This window comes from Equus caballus, chromosome 20 (assembly GCF_041296265.1).
Source record: "Equus caballus isolate H_3958 breed thoroughbred chromosome 20, TB-T2T, whole genome shotgun sequence".
NCBI lineage: Eukaryota > Metazoa > Chordata > Mammalia > Perissodactyla > Equidae > Equus > Equus caballus.
Genome location: NC_091703.1, coordinates 26,512,838 through 26,532,341, shown reverse-complemented (window position 1 = coordinate 26,532,341; position 19,504 = coordinate 26,512,838). Strand labels below are relative to the sequence as shown.

At 43.8% G+C, this 19,504-nt stretch overlaps 4 pseudogenes; 3 read left to right on the top strand and 1 right to left on the bottom strand.

The window, feature by feature from the left end:
* LOC138919373 (butyrophilin subfamily 3 member A2-like) overlaps positions 1-19,504 on the bottom strand; it is a 187,384-nt pseudogene that overhangs the window by 48,297 nt on the left and 119,583 nt on the right.
* The window catches only part of LOC138919676 (butyrophilin subfamily 3 member A2-like), a 140,252-nt pseudogene that overhangs the window by 18,831 nt on the left and 101,917 nt on the right, over positions 1-19,504 (top strand).
* LOC138919679 (butyrophilin subfamily 2 member A2-like) lies at positions 390-6,027 on the top strand (annotated as a pseudogene).
* LOC138919678 (butyrophilin subfamily 3 member A2-like) lies at positions 2,147-19,308 on the top strand (annotated as a pseudogene).

Here is a 19,504-nt window from a genome sequence, read left to right as displayed (position 1 = left end):
GTATCTATTGCTGCTGACCAGCCACAGCAGCTGGCCCTCAGAATCCTCAGCCCAGGAAGCCCCTATGGCCTTAGAAAGAATATATTTGAAAGAATATATTAGAAATAGAGACAGAATCTGTCTGTGCCCTGGAATATGCACGTCCTTTCCTGCCTTAGATATGTGGTGGCTGGGGACCCTGTCTGATTTTACCCCTTTATTGAACAGACCAGTTTACTGTCGTGGGGCCAGCTGATCCAATCGTGGCCATGGTGGGAGGAAACAGCATGTTATACTGCCACCTGTCACCTGAGAAAAGTGCTCAGGACATGGAGGTGAGGTAGTTCAGGTCTCAGTTCTCCCCTGCAGTGCCTGTGTATAAGGGCGGGTGAGAGAGAACAGAGGAGCAGATGGAGGAGCCCCAAGAAAGAAAAGCTTTTGTGAAGGAAGAGATCAGCAAGGGGAGTGTGGTGCTGATTATCCACAACATAACAGCCCACGAAAACATCATCTACCACTGTTACTTCCAAGAAAGCACAGCCTATGATGAGGTCACCATGCACCTGATGGTTACAGGTGTGTCCTTTCATTTTGATCCTTGTTTTTTCACTGTGTGACTCTTGGGGAAACTTTCTCTCCTAACCCCAGGCCCATGGCAGACCAGCAGATATTTGCCTGGAGTCCCCTTTACACAGGAAGGGTGGCTTCCTCCTGCCCAAGGGCCAAATGAATGGGTTTGCCCTGCTAAGCTGTGGGCATCAAACCTTGAGAAGCACACATAGAACTCAGCTGTAGCCTTGAACAGGGAGAATGTTGAATCCCTACAGGTTATTCTTCTGTTTACATCTTAGAGATCTCTGAGGGTCTTCCTCAGTAACAGGTTTAAGAATGAGACATTTTTATTGTGAAAAATAATGCATAGAGAAAAACTCACAACACATAAATGTATAGATTACAGAATTCTTATGAACTGTAATCCACATAACCACTACTCATATCAGCAAGTAGAACACTGGCTATTCCTCACCCATCTTAGATTGCTAGGGTCATGGTCTTGAGGTTAAAAAGTTTCTTAAGATTCTGCCAGCCTGGCAGAATCTGTCCTTATCACAGTAACCTAATGTTTCAGGAAACCAAGGCTACTCAGAAGCCCTCCCAGGGCTGAAAGTGAAATTCTAAACCCGGCTCTTTAGGTCAGAGTGGACAGATCTACACAGAAGTGAGAACATTAAAATCTCTAGCTGAATGAATCAACCAACAAACATTTATTAGGAGGCAGAAGCTTGGTACTGTGATTAGGTCTGCATGTAGAGTGCAAAGAAAATTGCAAAGTAATCCTTTCTCTTTAGAGATCTCGCAATTTAATTTGAATATTGGTCTCCTAATGTCGTCCAAAGTCAAGGTTTTCTTCCCTCCCTTCTTCCTATCTTCCTCCTTCCTTCCTCTGTCCCTCCCGCCTTTCCTTCCTTCCTTCCTCCCTTCACAGAACTGGTGCAGAAATGCATGGAATATGCATAATCAGTTTCTCTAGGTGCTGGACCCTTGCTCTCTGCCCCCTTCCCTTGGTTATCACCATTAAGAGCTCATCTTCTAAGACACTTTGACTAAGACACCGTTGCCTTTGATGTGAGCAGTGGTTTCTCTCTTCAAGCCTGTGTCTTAAGCCCCTCATTGAAACAAATGGCCATGAAAATGGGTGCATCCTGCTGGAGTTCACATGTGTAGGATGGTACCCAGAGCCCAGAGCAATTTGGAGGTACTCCTATGGTGAGATCATGCCCACCATGGAGGAGGCTTACACTGTAGACACAGACAGCCTCTTCATAGTCACCATGGCTGTGATCATCAGGGACCGCTCTGTGAGGAATGTGTCCTGCTCCATCAATACCACCCTGCTTGGCTAGGAGAAGGAAACTGTGATTTTCATTCTAGGTTAGTTCCCTGCCCTCTGCAGGCTCATTGCAGGGAGGCAGGATGCTCACCAGCCAGATTTGAGGCTGAAGAGGAGATGGGGAGGTAGGGGCTTGGAGTGGAAGAGTCCTGGGCCCTGAAGGGCTGGAGGCTGCAGCTCAGCTGAGGCCTCTCCCCTTGTCAGAAGGGGAAAATCAAACAGTCTCAAAACACATGAGTAGAAGCCTCTTCTCTGAGGGTAAATCTGATGGTTTTTCCCTGTTGTGGTCTTTATCCTGCAGCAATTTTTAAACATTTAGAACAATCATGAAACATGGAGAATGGTCTGGGCGGTTGTCTGTCTACATCCAGAGGTGCTGCCTGCTGAAGCCTCCTTTCTTGCCCATGGGGTTTCCCAAAGGACAGAGCAGGGAAATTCTCTATCTATAGAGATTCATTCAACAAATACTTAACAAGCATCACATATGTTCCAGGTACTGTTCTAGAAACCAACAGTAAATCACTGAAAAACATACATGAAGATCCCTGCCCTCACATGGCTCACATTTTAGGGTATCAGAGGGTGATAAATGAAGTAATTAAATCAGGAGTGAAATCATTAACAAACTTTGGATTATATCAGATGGTGATAAGTACTGTAGAAAGAGCTAATCAATGTAGGAGATAGGGAGTGCCAGAGGAGAGTTGTAATTATAGATAGGATGGTCAGGGAAGGCTTCATGGGAAAGATGAAAGTTGGGTAAGTCAGGAAGGAGCCATGCAGATATTTAAAGACCAAGCAAGCCAGGTAGCAGGAACAACATATGCAAGGGGCCTGAGGCAGGAACATGTCTGGCAGCTTCAAGGAACCCCAAGAGGCAGGTATGTCTGGAATGAATTGAGTTCAGTGAGATTTGGAGGAGATGAAATCAGAGAGGCAATAGGTCCAGATCACATGGGGCAATGTAGGCTACAGACGGACTTTGGTTTTAGTCTGAGTGGGATAGGAAACATTGCAGGGTTCTGAGCAAAGAAATAACATGATCTCACTTAGGCTGCTGGGCTGAGGATAGATTGCAGAGGGTGCGGGCAGAAGCAGGGAGGGGGGCATTCCAGGAAAGAAGGAATGGTGGCTTGTCCCAGGGTTGTGGCCCTGGTGATCCAGCATGGCTGGTTAGCTTTTTTTCACCTGGTCCTTCTCTTGGTGACTCCAGCTATTTCTGCTTTTTGTCTCCTGAGCCCCCGGTCCTAGAAATCACTGTGGGGTGATTCTTTCTCTATCTGGGGTTTCTGAGAAAGAAGCCAACAGAGCAAGGGCCTGGGGGAGCTCTTAAGATATGAGTCCTGAAGGGAGCTGTTGTCCCAGATCTACTTTTTCTCACTAAATAGGACTTTTCTGGCTCCCTATTCTGAATGCTTTATTCCCAGCACATCTCCCTCGATGGTGCCCCTGGCTGTCATCCTGCGTACTCTACTCCTTGTCATCGTTGGGAGCACCTGTCTTGTGAACAAATTCCACCGGGAAAAAGAGATTCTCCAGGGGAAAAAGAAATTGAAAATGAAGAGAAAGAAATTGCATGTAAGAAACTGTGGAAAGAACACATGGAAAAAGAGAAAGAACGTCACCTTAAAGGTAAAAGAATAAGTTTATTGTCATATCAAAAGACGAGGTTCTTGTCATCATCAAAAGAGCAGTTCACTTCCACACAAAGGACATAGCTCTGACAGCTAACAGCCTGGGAAACAGAGAAAGGATGTGACTAGAGGTAGCAGCAAGGGCTTGGAACTCTCATGTCCTAGGATTTAATCTTCAGAGCTCACTTGCTTCCATTCTGCAAGTATTGCATCCATTCACCTGGATACGTGGAGTGGAGCACTATATTGTTGAACTGAAGCAGAGATAAATCAGCGCCTCTAAGATCCAGCCACCTGATCATCTATTATTTCTGTTATCTTGACAATTCCCTGGCCAGAGGGGAGGGGAGATGGTAGTGTTTATAGAAAGAGCTAGTCCATCATTTAATACAAACACAAATTCTCTTAATTCTTCTATGGAGGACCTTCATTTGTTTCTGTTTATATTTTACAGAGCAACATCAAGAGGAATTATGTAAGGTTAGCATTTCCTGAACTATCCCAGGCACAATTTGTCTTGTGCTTGGATAGCCATTATCTCCTGAAGCTCACCTCTCTTCTGTCTGTCCCACTGAAGGATGGAGAAGAACCCTCTCACAAGCTGGAGAGCACCTCTGGCATTCCCTCAGTTCCTGAGCTTCCTCCCCACTAGCCAGCCTACAGGGCACATTAGAGGAGATGAACAACGTAGCCAACACTGCCTGGGAGAGCAGAGGGCTGGGGTGGGTCCACTGTCAGTATCTGAGCCAATGCTCTATCCCAGCTATTCTGTCAATGAATCCCCACAACTCTCAAGCAGCTCTACAGCTTAGTTCCCACATTCCCTTCTTTATTAGAATAATTTAATCCATGATTACAGAAGTCTACCAGACATAGTGGACCTCCACAAAGGTTTCACTGTAGTAGTTGTTGCTCTGTGGATCCTGGATTAACATGAAAGAAGACAATACTGACTTAGCTTTTTATAACCTGAAGACTGTATAGACTGCGCAGCTGAAGAGCCACGTGTGGGAAGGCAATAAGCTTCCCCAAGTCTGTATTGGGGCTGCATAGATAGATGCCAGAAATGCCTCCTGCTCCAAGAGAACACTGATGCTCTGTGTGTATCCTGTGAGGGGAGGGGAGGTGGGCAAGTGGGAGAGCAGGGGATACAACTGTCTGGTCCTAATGACCACTTCGCATTCTGTGATTTTTCACCTTCTGCTCAAAAGCACCTAAGAATCCAGGCTTCACCAGATACCATGCCACTAGGACCTTTCCTCTTTGCTCTTTGAATTTCAAAATTGTCCCAGCCACACATATCAACTTGGAGAAAGGTGAAAGTCATTTTAACACAATGGAAATGTAGATTGAGTAAGTAATAATAACTGCAAATGGGAAAGTCTGCAGAATGTCAGGGTCTGAAGCTTTCCCTGTATCCAGAGAGGTCATAACTTCAGACTCAGACCCATGTTGTTAAAGAAAACTGGATGGAAATAGTTCCCCCTACCTTTTGTTTTATATACCTCTCAGGCAGCAGGTATCTTTTGGGAACATTATCCTCCTTTTTTACCCTTTGAAGGGCCCTTGTTAGTCATTTAAATCAGTTGTCATCTGGTTAAACTGGTGGAACACAGAGGACAAATGAAGGGGCCCTTTACCATCCAGGAACCTGTGTAGGGAGAAATCGGCCTTAATTGCTTCACTAGGAGAGGGATAGGGCCTCTTTGCTGGTTTAAGACAAGTGGGGAAGTTTCTAACTATAGAGAGTCCCAAAGATCAAATGTCTTCAACAGAAAATGGGGCAGATCTGAGAATGTTGAGAAAAAGTAGGAACCATTAATTTCAACTCATTTCCTAAACTTTCTACATCTCCTGGAGCCCTGTTTTCCTCTACCTGAGGCAAAGCTCTTGTCATTCAAGAGACAGAGGTACAGCCTCAGTCATTCTCAGTCTGGGAGCTGCCTAGGACCTGGGGTCAAGGGGTCTTCATGGAAAAGGCTGCCACATGGGCGATCTCCAACCATCTTTCTGGGACCTCTATGGGGACCAGGAATCACACAATCTCCTGAGCCCCCAGGCCTAACCTGAATCTTCCTCTGCAGCTGATGTGGTCCTGGACCCAGACACCACTCACCTGAGCTCTTCCTGTCAGAGGACCGGAGAGGCACAACACAGGGCCCTCTAGGCAAAGCGTGCCTGACAACCCAGAGATTCAACCATTGTCCTTGTATCCTTGATCTGAAGCTCTCCCTATCAGGGAGACATTACTTGGAGTTGGAGTTAAAAAATGTGATGTTGTGGGCTGTAGGGTTTTGTAGAGACTGTGTTGAGAAGAAAGGGAAGGCCCTACTGATTCCTCAGAATGGCCTCTGGACCTTGAAGATGTTTGAAAACCACTACTGAGCCCTGTACTCTCCTGAGGACATTCTCCTCCTGACAGAGTGCCCTAGCCAGGTGAGCGTCTTCCTGGACTATGAAGCTGGAGATATCTCCTTCTATAATATGAGGGACAGATTGTACATCTACATGTGTCCCTGTTAGTCCTTCTCTAGGCCCCTGAGGCCCTTTTTCAGGCTTGAGTCTGATGACATCCCCCTCTTCATCTGCCCAGGGATCATAGGGGCCCAAGAGATCATGGTTATTGAGGGTGGCCTGATCATTCACAGGGCAGGGACCCACCGCAGCCACCAGGACCAATTCCTTCATCTCAAGCCAAGTAGTTAAGCCCTGGCCATCTCTACTACCACAGCACATCTTCAGGTGGAGGAAATAGGCTCTTCTTCCCTCTAGTCACACAAGAGAACCTCCTCCAGAGGCCCCGTTGACACCCTTTTCCGGCCCCAACCCTATCTCTCCCTGGCTGTTGCTTTGGTAACTCATTTGCTTATGAACATGTGGCAGGTCCTAGTATCAGGAAACTTGTGCTGCCACATGGCTCCTAACTAAGAAGAAAGTGTGAGAAAGTGACAGGTAGAAAACTTGCTACTTTACCATCAGATTGACATATTCAGCCTGATCTTTGAGTTGACATCAGACACTGTGAACTCGGGGTGAGGAGAACAGGATGCACAAGGATATAAGAGGGGAGGTGGAAACCATGAATGGAGGTCAGAGATAGAGGAAGCAGGACCAGAGAGGTGGGAGGGGGGCAAGGCTATGGGCATGGTTTCCAACCTTACTGCTAAGGGGTGCCAGGAGCTGATGGTCCATTTCCAACCCACCCCCAAGATTTCCAGGCCGTACAGGAAAGCTCCCTAGGTCTAGAACTAGGATGAAGAAGAATGAAGGATGAGGACACATCTGGATCTAGCCTTGTTCCTGTGTTGCTGCAATAAACAAGTAGTCAGTACTCAGTTACTGAGTATGGACTAAGATTTAAGGTCCCAGCTGAGCAGGTGAATACTGGACAAAGTGGATCACAAGGTTCAGGTTCAGTGGGAAGAACAGTAGTTTCCAGATTTTTGTCCTCTAGACCCTTAAAAATTATAGAAGACTTCAAAGAGTTTTTGCTTATGTGGGGTATATCTGTCAATATTTATGACATTAGAGATTAAAACTTAAACTGTGGTGTGGTTGATGCCTGTTGTGCCTGTTGTGTGGTAGGTACATGCTGTGTCTGTTGTGCAGTGGGTTCCTGGAGCAGGAGTAAGTGTGCAGGAGGGAGACCAATTAGGAAACAATTGCAGTCATCTCTGCAACAGATGATGATGCAGGTTTGGACCATAATATTAACCATAGAGTTGCAAAATGTATTGGTTCGAGACTTATTTGGAGATAGGACTTGCTCATGGATTAGATGCTATTGGAGAGGAGGATAGAAGCAAAGATGACGTTAAGGTTTTGACTGAGCATCTGTGTGGATGGTAAGAGACTAGGATAAAACTATTTCACCTGTGTTTCCTTTGGTGGTGGGATCATATATGCTGTATGCACTTGTGTGCATGTGTGATTATTTCTGGTTTTCTGTGATTAGCACAGGATATTTTTGTGGTCAGAGCTCTCTCCTGTGCTGGATAGGCTCACTGCCCCAGTTCTCCTGTTATCAGCCATGAGTCTTTGCAGTTCACGCCTCCTTAACTTTGGGCTTGGCCATTGGAATGTCAGTGAAATAGAGGCTCTAATCATGCTTGCCTGCTTTGGCTTGGTTCCTTTGCTTCTGTCATCTGCCAGGACAGGCAGAAGCACATGTCTTGTACCTCCTTGTCTCAGAATAAAGAGACCTCTGGAGTTGACAGGAACCCAACCTCTCCTGGAATCCAATCTAGTCAGCCAAGACCAGGTGAACCCACCCCAGTCCAGCTGCACTCCAGTCACCCTGCAGACTCATGAAGGAGAAAAATGTGTTGATATAATTTCCTGAGATGTTTGGTGTTCGTTCTGAAGCATGATTGGAATAGAAACCTGTCTAATATGCATACACTCAGTACAGAGTAAATGTTATTACCATTATTATCTTGTTTTATTATAATGGTAATTTTTTGCTATTGATTTGTGAGGGGACCATTTTGGCTAGGTCTGAGGTTCCTCCTCCTGTGGATTAGAGCAGCTTAATCATGATTCTGCGCTTGAAGGTGGGGAAGGGACAGGAGGAGAAAAGGCTCTTACTCTCCCTACCCCAAAGGAAAAGTGTTGAAAACAGGATTAACCCCAGGGCAGGATTTGGATAAAGGATAATCCAGGGGTGAGAAGACTCCCTTGCACCAGAAGACTCCCACCTGCCTTCTGTTGCCTGGAGTCTGTTTAAGGAAGGAGAGAGCCTTTATTCCACAATGAGAAAGAAAAGGCTTCAAATGCAATGGAAAAACAGTAGAGCAAATGAGGTTTTTAGGTACATAATGATGACAATTTCTCTCTATCTCTCTTTTTATTTAACCAATGGTTTGGGCACCCACCCCTGTCTTTCAGGCACTAACTCCATTCCTTCAAGTATGCAAATGTGAAATAGATATGGGCCTTGCCTTGGCAGAAGCTTGTCTGATAAGGGAGAGGGTTAAAAAGTCAGCAGGCCCTGCGCATCTGACACTGAGAACCAAAAGACACTGGATATCCTGAAGTCCACCTTCTCAAATCCCACAAATTGGCCTCAGGTACAGTCTATTTTTGAAAGAAAAAGAAGTAATGTTTAAAGGTATGTGCTTCATTCAGAGCCTGGAGCAGCCTTTACAAGTGCTCTGACTGTCAGTTAGAAATTACCATCCCAGGAGCTGAGACTACACTTTCTGGAGAAAATCTCTCTTTTGGCTAACAATAGCTCCACAGAAACAAAAACAAAGCACAAGAGATTATCTGCAACATTTATTTGCTCTTCCCAGTGTAATCAAACACTGGGATTTGCTCTTGACGTGTGGTCTGAATGTCGGCTTTCCCCACTGAGGATAAGAAACTTAACTGTCCACCAAAATTCATGTTATTTCCTTCCATAATATAGAGTTATCACTGGTAATTAGTTGTCTAGCCAGGGAATACATTTCCCAGCACCTCTTGCATCTAGTTGGGTGCATGGATTGTTTCTTTAGCTTCAAGGGAATATGGGTGGAAGTGAGGTGAATCCTCTCTGGGGCAAAGCCTTTAGGAGGAGGCCACTTTCTCTTCCTTCTTTCTGACTACATGCAGAGGACTCTGTCCTTTCAGAATGGGGCCTCAGATGAAAGGAGTCCCACCCATCAAACCTGCCTGCCAGCCAGGAGCGACTGCATTGAGGATTATGTGAGCAAGAACTCAGTTACTGTTGGGTTCAGCCCCTGACACTTTGGAAGATATTTGTTGAAGCAGCTGGCAATAATTTAGGCAATAATTACACCTTGCACATTCTAGAATGTATAGAAATAGCAATTGTTCCTCAAGGAGGTAGTATCTCCAAAAGTTTCCTCGCTTTCCCCAGCTTGGTAGCCCCTCCCAATTGGGGCAGATTGTAATGTTCTGAGTTAAGTTTTACTTTCTCACCCCTCTGTAATGTAATGCCCACTCTCCTATTTTTTATGTTTTTTTTCTGTCTCTGAACTCAACCTCAAGATTCTCCTCAGCTTCCTTCCCAAGTCATTTTATGACAGCTCTTCTTCAAGTGATTTGTGGGCCCTACATCCTACAGGTCCTGCAGAACATACATTCCCTTCCTGTGGTATCAGCGGAGAAGAGAGCACTTATCTCAGCAAATGGCAGGGAATGGACAGAAGGGCCCTGAGGCAGTGCTTGTCCCTGTCTCAAGCTGTTCCTGAGAGGCAGTCCTGGAGCCTCATGCTCACACAGCCTCCTGGAGGGAGCCCGACTCTTACAAGGAGTGGCCAGGGACTTGGGGACAGACTGTCAGTATCTTTGTGGATGGAAAGGCTTAGAGGAGCTAGAGATCCCCAGATAAAAATACCCCACTGATCATTTTACAACATATAACTGAAAGGAACTTGTACATTTGTGTTTCAAACACAGCACTGATGCCTCAAACATTTCAGAACCGTGTTCTCCAGTCTGATAGGTGTGCTGAAGTATCCAGAAAAAAGTGCATTGATGTTTGAAACTTACTTTAAAGGCCTTAAATAAATAAATAAGGATTGAAATAAATGAAAAAATAAAGATGGCTGGGGTAAACAGAAGGGTAGGTTATAATAAAAATTCTATAGTGAAATGTTCACTGTAGAATATAGATAGTAGGTAAATTTGGTGTTCATTGAAAGGCTTTTTGAATTTTTCTGTATGTTTGAAAAGTTTCATGATAAACTGTTGATAGTGGGGGTGCTACTGACAACAGATACCAGAAGTACCACTGGCTTAAACAAGACAGGTATTTTTTTTTCCCCTTTCATGTAAAATGAATTAAGAGTGCAGCAGTCCAGAGCTGATCTGGCAGCTCAGAGATGTATCCGTGTACCAGCCTCCAACTGTCTTTATTCTTGACAGTTTCAACAGGTGGCTTCCATGCTCAAAGTTGCCACGTGGTCACGAGATGGTCCCTGCCCTCCAGCTCCAAGGACCATGTTCTAGGCAAAAGGAAGGAGGAAGTAGGAAGAGTGTGGTCTTCTCTTGAGAAATACAACTCACCAACTTGCACCTACAAATTATTGACTCCAACTAAGTCCCTTGGTCTGTCCTAACTATAAGGGGGATGGGCACATTGCAGGAACCCCCCTCTCCCAAAATGGGTTTGATTACTAAGAAAAAGCAGGGAAGACATATTGCACAAGAAACTAGCCATATCTACCACAGAGCCTGAATTCAAACTGTTGAAATATAATCAAATTCCATCAGCCAAGGTCACATCAAAGCCCTAGGAGCTTCAATCACAGTACTGAGACACAAATAAACTGTCTTGGGAGGCCCTAGGCCACAGGTAGGACCAGTTTGTCCCAAAAGCACCTTATAAAAACAGCATTCACAGACTATCCAGAGTCTAACCTCAGAGAATACAAGGTCCTGAGGGTAGAGTAGAAACAAATCGACAAGAAAATACAAATGTAGCACAAATAAGCCACAAAAGGTGGTTGAAGCTGCTCAGCAATACTCCAAATAAGAATGTTCTGAAAAATGTAAGACGTGCCCATTAGTCACTGGCAGCACTGCCTCTGGAAAACTGAAAACTGTATGATTTGGTCATGAATCTGAGACTTGAGTTTCAGAGGTGCTAAAATGGTCAAGTGTAGCTGGTTTTCTTCCCATTTGTCCTTCCATTTGATTCTGTTGTAAAAGATGTCCTCCTCCGTGTGCCCAGCTACATGCACTAGATGTTAGCAAACAGGCACAGAAATGTTTTAATTAATGAATATCCTCCTCTTTTAACACTTTAAAATCTTGTAATTTTCCTATTACTTCTACTGATAAATCTATTATGATATAAAAGACATAAAACTGGTGTGTATAGTGAAATACTGATTATACACAAATATACACATGAATGATTCAAATAGGTAAACACAGAGAGACACAAACAGTGCAGCAATTAGGGTTATAATTTTTCTTCATTTTGTACAATCCAGTACAGTTTCAGTTTTCATTCTAATGTTTCCAGCTGGTGTCTGTCCAGCAACTGATAAGAAACACTCCTCTGAGCCAAACAAAAAACTAATACTTCCAAACAGGGACTCTGTTACTGTTTCTCACAGTGAGCAGCCTTTCTTTCTTTTCCTTTTCTTCCAGAGGAGACTGTTAACATTAATGGAAAATGTTGACTGCATTCATTCTGTGGGCTGTGGTTTTCAGATGGGAATGCCAAGGGGTAAGTGAGGTAAATTGGTAAAAGCCAGGGCCATAGGCCCTGGGAGGAGGGAGGCTACAAAGCTGAGAGAAGGTGCAGGGAAGTCCTCACCCAGAGAAAGGGCTTTGGTGCCTGTGTGTGTGGTGAGGGGATGGGGGTGGGACAGGCGGCAGTGCAAAAGGTAAGGACGTGCATTGGGAATTTGGTGGGAGGGAGACAACCTGAATGAAGAAACTTGCCAACTGCATGTTCTTAGGAACTTCCTGTGGTCAGAAAGGAGCAAAGGACTCTTATAATCTCTCCTGGTCATCTCTGGGAATGTATTCTAAGAGGTTCTAGAAAGAGATGTGCTTCAAGATTTATGTTTAAAGGTGATCATTACAGAATTGTTTGTGATGTAGAAAAATGTGAATCAATGTAGATATAAAACATATATATACATACACTACAGTTCGAGGATGGATAAGCAACATATTGTCAAATCATAAAGAGATTTCCATATAGTCATTAGGAATCTTGTTTTTAATGAAGAATTTTTATTTATTATTGTAAAATAATTGGATTCAATTTGGATATTTAAATTTTGTCTGCATTTGCTGTTACAGATTTTGCTATGATTAACAGCCTTAAACATTAATCTTTGCATTAATACCTGATGTTTTGTCTTTAAAAGTAATTCCTACCAGTGGAGTTTCTGGTTCAAAGTATGAAACATTTTTAAGGCATTTGGTATATATATATATCATATACTATAGTATATGATATATATATATATATTTGCCCAAAATACTTCCAGAAATATTTACATTCCCCTGAAGCAAAGTATGTGATTACCATTACTGATTATTTAAATTTTTCTTTTACATTTTTCTCCCTTGTAAAATTGTCCATAATCAGGAGAAAAAAAATAAACGTACTAAAAAATAAACGAAAACATATTCCCCACTCTAATGACAGCAGAGAAATTATACCAATAATACCAATAATAATAATAATAATAATAATAATAATAATAATACTGTCCTCTCTCTAGCAGCATAGAGAACAGTTTGAAGAGGAGAGGATGTCCTGAATTGCAGTATTTTGTCTGAGGTTCTGTCCAGGTTTCAGACAAGGGTCTGAAGGAGCATCGGCTGCACAGACTTCTGCTCCCTTGTCCCCCGGCAGGTCCCAGACTCGCAGGTGTTATGACTGGGGGCTTCATGCTGGTTGGTTTTGGAGGAGTTGGTATTTTCTGAACAATTAGTATGTTGCAGTGACTATAATTACTTATAACAATTTTTAATTGTTAAATTACACATGAAAACTTTTAAAATTTAAACACAAAAAATTTTTGAAGTATAGGGAGCAAAGGACAAAAGTATCTTTCACTCAATCCCCAGTTCTTAGTGTAGAATGTATCTTTTTAGACCTTTTTTAAGAGAATTACATAAACTTGAATATACAAATTGTATAGCTTTGATTTTGTTTTTTAACAGAATCATTAGTGTTGTTCTGGAAAGTGCTCTTTGTACACTTAATATGTCCTAATTATCTGTGTTAGTGACTATAAATTAGTCTTAACTGCCACATTGAATTCCTTCACCTGAATGAACCATTATTTAACTAACTAGTCTCCTATGGGTGGCTGGTTAGGTTGTTTATCCTTTCTTTACTTTTAAAAATATGCTGCAGTGCCATCCTTACGCGTGTTTCTCTCTGCACCCATGCAAGGGCTTTGGTGGACAGATATCTGGAAGTGGAACTGTTGGGCTAATTTTGCACATTCTAAAGTTCATATTTAACATTGTTTCACGAGTCTCTGGAGTTCAAATAGGTTTTGTCACATGGCTGAGATCACACAGCTTGTGAATCATAGAGCTATTACCTAGTTTCCACACCCTTTTTGTTCCTACACCTAAGACATATTGGGCCTTGCACATAGTATGTGCTCATAAATATTTGTTGAATGAATGAATGAAAAGATGGGTGAGAGCTGGTCTTATTCCTAGCTCTCTCATTCACTAGCCTTGTGATTAAGAAGTGGCTGACTGACTCCAGAGCCTCCACCAGAAAGTCTGCCTGAATCATAACCAGAGTTTGGTAGGGGCGTAATTTGGACTTGTTGATGGTCATGGTTGGTTCTTGGAGGAGTCTGCATTGTTGTTCCACAGATGGACACACCCTCAAGTCATTTTTCAGCACCCCATTCCACTGACATCTTCAGGGAAGGAGTAGATACATGATGGGAGAGAAAGGGAGAAAGGAGGGGCTAGGTCTGGAGTTCTCAGTTGTCACTGAATAATCCACCTAGGCGTACTCTCAGGCTCTCCACTATGTAGGGATGCAGCCAACTCTGGGGTGTTTAGGATGGAAGCCAAGCTAGAACTCTAGCCAGAATCAAGCCTTGCCAGCTGGCCAGGTCCCTACACTTCCCTTATCACAATAGTTCACAGAGATGCCACAGACCATGCCTAAAAGATGGTAGAGGTGCCTTTCTGAGGCAAGATACATTTAGGAGCACTGGGAAGAGAGTAGGGAGTTGCAAGGGCTCTGCCTCTGAGCTGATACAACCTCAGCACTTCGCAGAGGCATGAACTTTGTTGGGTTGCTGTGTGCTCCTCGCTTTACATATTTGCCCCTAGTTTGCAAGTACCAGTTCTTACATCTCTGCCTCGAAAAGGAACTTCTCTTAAAGTGGAAAGACTAAGACCAGGGAAGTTATCCATTACTCATGAGTCCAGAGGCCATCTCCCAAGGGGCGTTGGTGAACACCTGGGAAAAGGGAAGACTGGAAATGAATAATTTCCATCCAAGGGATGTTTCTCTCCCGAGGAACAATTGTGAGAAGAGCGCTCTGAAGCACACTCAGTTATAACACTCTTACACACATATCCAGGGCATGCTTGCTCCTTGAAACCACTTCAATGAAAAGTAAGAATAAATACATTAATACAGGTAAGTCCCTGTGAGAACACAGGAGGCTGAGCTCTGTTCTCTAAGTCAGAATAAATAACAGGTCACTACAGAGGTAGACGCTTGTCTTCACAACTCTCCACTTCTCATCTTGCCGGATGACAACCTGTTACTATGATCATCTAAATCAATTTAAAATTCTAGCATTGATTGGTTAATATGTTACCCCTCATGCATTCATTCAATCAACAAATATTTACTGAGGGTTCATTACACATCAGTAAACAAAATAGACCAATATCCTTACTTTGTGGAGCTTCCATTTGAGCAGATGGAGACAGACAGTGAACATATGATACGTTAGGTGATGAAAATTCAATGTGGAAAATAGAGCAGCTCAGGGGGATGGGAGCAGTTTGTCATAACCCTGTGGTCAGAGAAGTTCTCATGGACGAACTGACTTTAGAGGAAAGACTTGAAGGAGGTGCTAGAGTGTGTCTTGTGGATACCGGGAGCAGAGTGTTCCAAGTAAAAGAAAGAGTCAGGGTCTATATTCTCTGTCCTGGTCTGTTCAAGTACCAGCAAGAAGGGCAGTGTGGCTGGAGCAGACAAGGAGAACAGGGGAGATGAAGTGAGAGATTTAGGTCCTAAAGGGCCATGTTGGCCATTGTGAGGACTTCAGCATCTACTCTGAGTGAAATGGGAGCCACCGGAAGGTGCTAAGCAGAAAAGTGACACGATGTGACTCAAGGAATGTTCTGGATCTTGTGTCGAGCATAGATTATAGCAGACACATGGAATCAGGAGACCTAGAGAGGAGCATATTTGGACAGTAGAGCCAAGGATTTCGTGATGGTTAGGGTTAATGCATGTACATTTAACAATACCTACATAACATTTATATGTTAAAAGTGTGTACACTTAACAACATATTTTTATGAGTGATTTTTCATGTTGGAACTCAAAAGTTAAGAGACTCTCAAGCAGATATTTTAGCAGAATATCTTGAGTCACCACGTTAGTGACTATGTTATTCACCCTGAGTCGACCTTGGGGAGGTGGAGGTTTGATGTGGAATTCGCCATCTTCTTCCAGGTCGTGGTTTCTGCCTGACTCTTTCTGGTGTCTGTCTGCAGCACTGATGAAAATGGCAAGTTCCCTAAGTGTCCCTCTGCTCGACCTCCTTGTCTGTCTCATCTTGGTCCAGCTGCTTACCCCTTGCTCAGGTAGAAAACATTCAGCTTTTATGTATCTGAAGCAACCAATTACCTATTAGTGCCCTGTCAGAACCTCTGACAACTTATCATACCTAGAAATCCAATCCCAAACTGAAGGTGTACATGCCATGAAAACAAATCGTACTTCTGTTAGGATCGTGTTACTCTCTAGGTTTTTTGTACCTCACCCTACCTGCCTGAGACGCCCCTCTCTTACCATCATGTCCCCAACTTCCTCTGAAGGAGCTTCTCCTTTTACTGACCAGCTCAGTTTACTGTGACTGGACCCACTGCACCAATCCTGGCCATGGTGGGTGAAGACATTGATCTTCCATGTCAACTTTCCCTGAAGATGAGTGCGGAGACCATGAAGCTGATGTGGGTGAGATCCAGCCTTAGGGAGGTAGTATATGAGTATGCAAATGGGCAGGAAGTAGAAGAGAATCAGATAGCAGAGTATCGAGGGAGAACTTCGATTTGAAGGAATGGCATCACTGAAGGGAAGGCTACTCTCCGAATTCACGGAGTCAGAGCCTCTGACACTGGAAACTACCTCTGTTATTTCCAAGATGACAACTTCTCTGAAAAAGCCACGGTGGAGCTGGAGGTTGCAGGTGAGCCTCCAGGTTTTGTTCTGACCTCGTTCCTCTGCAGGGACCTGGAGGCAGAGGCAGAGGTCACGCTCCAAATCCACTCTGAGCAGTCTTGGCGGGGCACTAGAAACTGCCTCCACTGACTTCCCATTTTGTTTCTCATAGGCCCTTGGGAAAGACACAGGTTTTCCTCTAGGAATAATGCCTCCTATACCCCATAATATCAAGTAAAGAACTCCTTCATGCTGGACACCAGGGTTTAAGTGAGGAATTGAAATTTCGAGGTTAGGAAGGATAAGAAAATATCTCCTCAGTGATGGCACAGGATTTTGGGTTCAGTTGTATTCCCGATAGCTTTTGTGGCCCCTCCAGGTGCATGCTGCTGTGGGCCCTGGGAGGTTGAGCTGTACTATGGCATCTGTGCTGCCAATGGTCTCCCACCATTGCCACCTGCCAATGGGCCCCAGGAACACACCAGCAGTTGATCAAGCTGTGTTTATTACTTGTTGCAAGGAGTGATTATGCTCTCATGTGGTATTCATGGGGTGTCACAGTAAGAAGGTGTTAGAGAAGATTGATTTAGAATTTGGGCTTGTGTCAGGGGAGTCAGGGGAGGGTTTATGAATGTGGGGCTTTGGTCTGGATTGGAAGCTGTCAGGAAAGTGGGAGGTGTGATACTATGGGTGTATATGTTAATAAGTCTTATCTACAAGGAAGACCAGAGTGAGGCTAAAGGTGTAATTAGTCAAGGAGCAGCAGTCACTCATAGGCAGGACAGGGAATGGTTTGGTCATGACTGTGGTTTGGACAGTGTTCATGTTTTTCTCTACTTTCAAACACTGTTTGTGGGTGGTCTTGTTTTTGTCTTGACCCATCATAGCGGCAAAGTGCCCTTGTCTGGTGCTGATGTTCAATGAAGTTGCTTATGTTAAACAGAAGAACAATGAGACCAGGCTGATGTTCAGATGTCAAGGGTTGCATTTCTCTTTCTCAGGGTACTTTCTTGCCGTGTAGCTCCTGGCTGGATTTGTTCAAAGGGAAGGCATAGCAGAGGATGGAAGGAGGGAGAGAGGAGAGAGAGATCTAGGTAGTTATCCCCATTGCTTTCTCTCTGCAGGACCACCTCTAGCTGGCTGCATTCCCTTCCCGAAAATCACAGCTCCTCCCTAAATGACTGTCTTCTTTTAGATCCTCAAAATGTGTCCTTTTCCGTGTCACTTTGGGTTTAGGTGTGGGTGGTAACTGCTCCACTGTTCTATCCCATATTGTTTTCCCTCACCTTGACCATGTTTTTGTAAATAGCTCCTTAATGAAACTCCCTTTGAATTATCTAATGTGAGTGTGTCATTTGATTCTTGTTGATACTCTTATGATACAATAGGCTCCAAAGAATTCAGGCTCATTTATCTTTCTACAGCGCTGGGTTCTGATTTTCATATTGAAATGAAGGGTCATGAGGATGGAGGGATCCATCTGGATTGCATGTCCACTGGCTGGTATCCCCAGCCCCAAATACAGTGGAGAGATGCCAAGGGAGAAGATATGCCAACTGTGCCAGGACCTTTGGAGCTGGATGGAGCGGGTCTGTATGAGTCGCAGCATCTGTGGTCCTTAAAGGCAGCTCTGAGGAAGGAGTATCCTGTATCATCAGAAATCCCCTTCTCAACCAGGAAAAGACTGCCAGGATTTCCATTGCAGGTCAGTTCCTTGCTTAGCCTCAGCTGTACTGTGCAAAAGTCCATAAATGGGGAACTTCCATGCAACAGAATATTGCACAGCTGGGAAAGAAAACACAGACATTCTCTCTGTACTAATATGGCAGGATCTCCAAGATGAAGAGAAAAAGCCAGATGCAGAGCACTTTATGTAGAATGCTGTCTTTGATGTAAAAAAGAAAAAATACACGTTTATTTATATTTTACAAATTTAATACTCATTTGAATAGTACTCATTGTGTATCAGGCTCTTTATAAGCATTAATTTAATCCTTTAACTTTATGTTTGAGGTACTATTATTACTCCATGTTACAGATTAGGACACCAGGAACAGAATAGTTAACTAATGAGCCCAATATCACACTGCCAGCCAAGTGGAGGAGCCAGAATTTGAATGTAGGCTCCCCAGCTCAAAAGTTCCTATTGTTAACCATCATATTAAGCTGACTAATGAGAGGTTAATAAATGGGGGGAGGGAAGAAAGAGTGGATGGCATACTTTGAGGACTTTTTATATTTTTTTTAACATTTGAACCATGTAAAAGTAACCTATTGAAAAATTAGAAAAAAACTATAATTCTGATGCTGAAGTAACTCCTATTCACATGTAAGAAGCAGACAGTTCAAGACAAGTAATAAACTATTTTATAGTAAGAGTTTATGGAAGACTTTCCCAAAGTTCCTTGAGGCTTTAGTAGGAGAAGGATCATTTAACATCATGACATCAACTCTGTGATTCCAACTCTGGGCGTGAGAGGCTAAAGCTTCATTCTATTACAGACCCCTTCTTCTGGAGAGCCCAGCCCTGGATAGCAGCCTTGGCAGGGACCCTGCCAGTCTTGCTGCTGCTTCTTGCAGGGGCTGGTTACTTCCTGTGGTGACAGAAGAAGGAGAAACAGAGACAGCAAGCAGAAAAGGAGCAGGAACAATGGGCAAGAGGTATCAGACCGGGGAGAGGACCTCACCCCATCCCCACCCCAGGCACCCATCCCTGCGCTGGGTCAATAGTAAATTTTATTTTCCAAAGATCCTCTCTGCTCCACCCACATAACAGTAATTTTTTTTATTGCTTATTTTCCAGAGTACCTCCAGCTTGTACTACGTAAGTTCCTATTCCCCCAGGGGTCCACCCATGACTTGGTATCTCCGCGTTAAGCTACTTCATGACTCTTCAGATTTCTTCTATTGTAGACTTAAGAGAGATGGATTGCCTGTCGTGACTCTTACCTGAGTGGCTCTGGCATTTCCTCTGAATTTGCATCTAAGACTCTCTGCTCAGATATTTCCCAGCCCCTATCCTCACCCCTAACCCTCTCCAGGGCTAGGATCCCTTTACCAAGGGAAAGAAATAGGGGTGGTTGATTGGGAAGAGGCACAGGGAAGTCATGTTTTTTTTAATGGAGAAAAGGCCCTTCA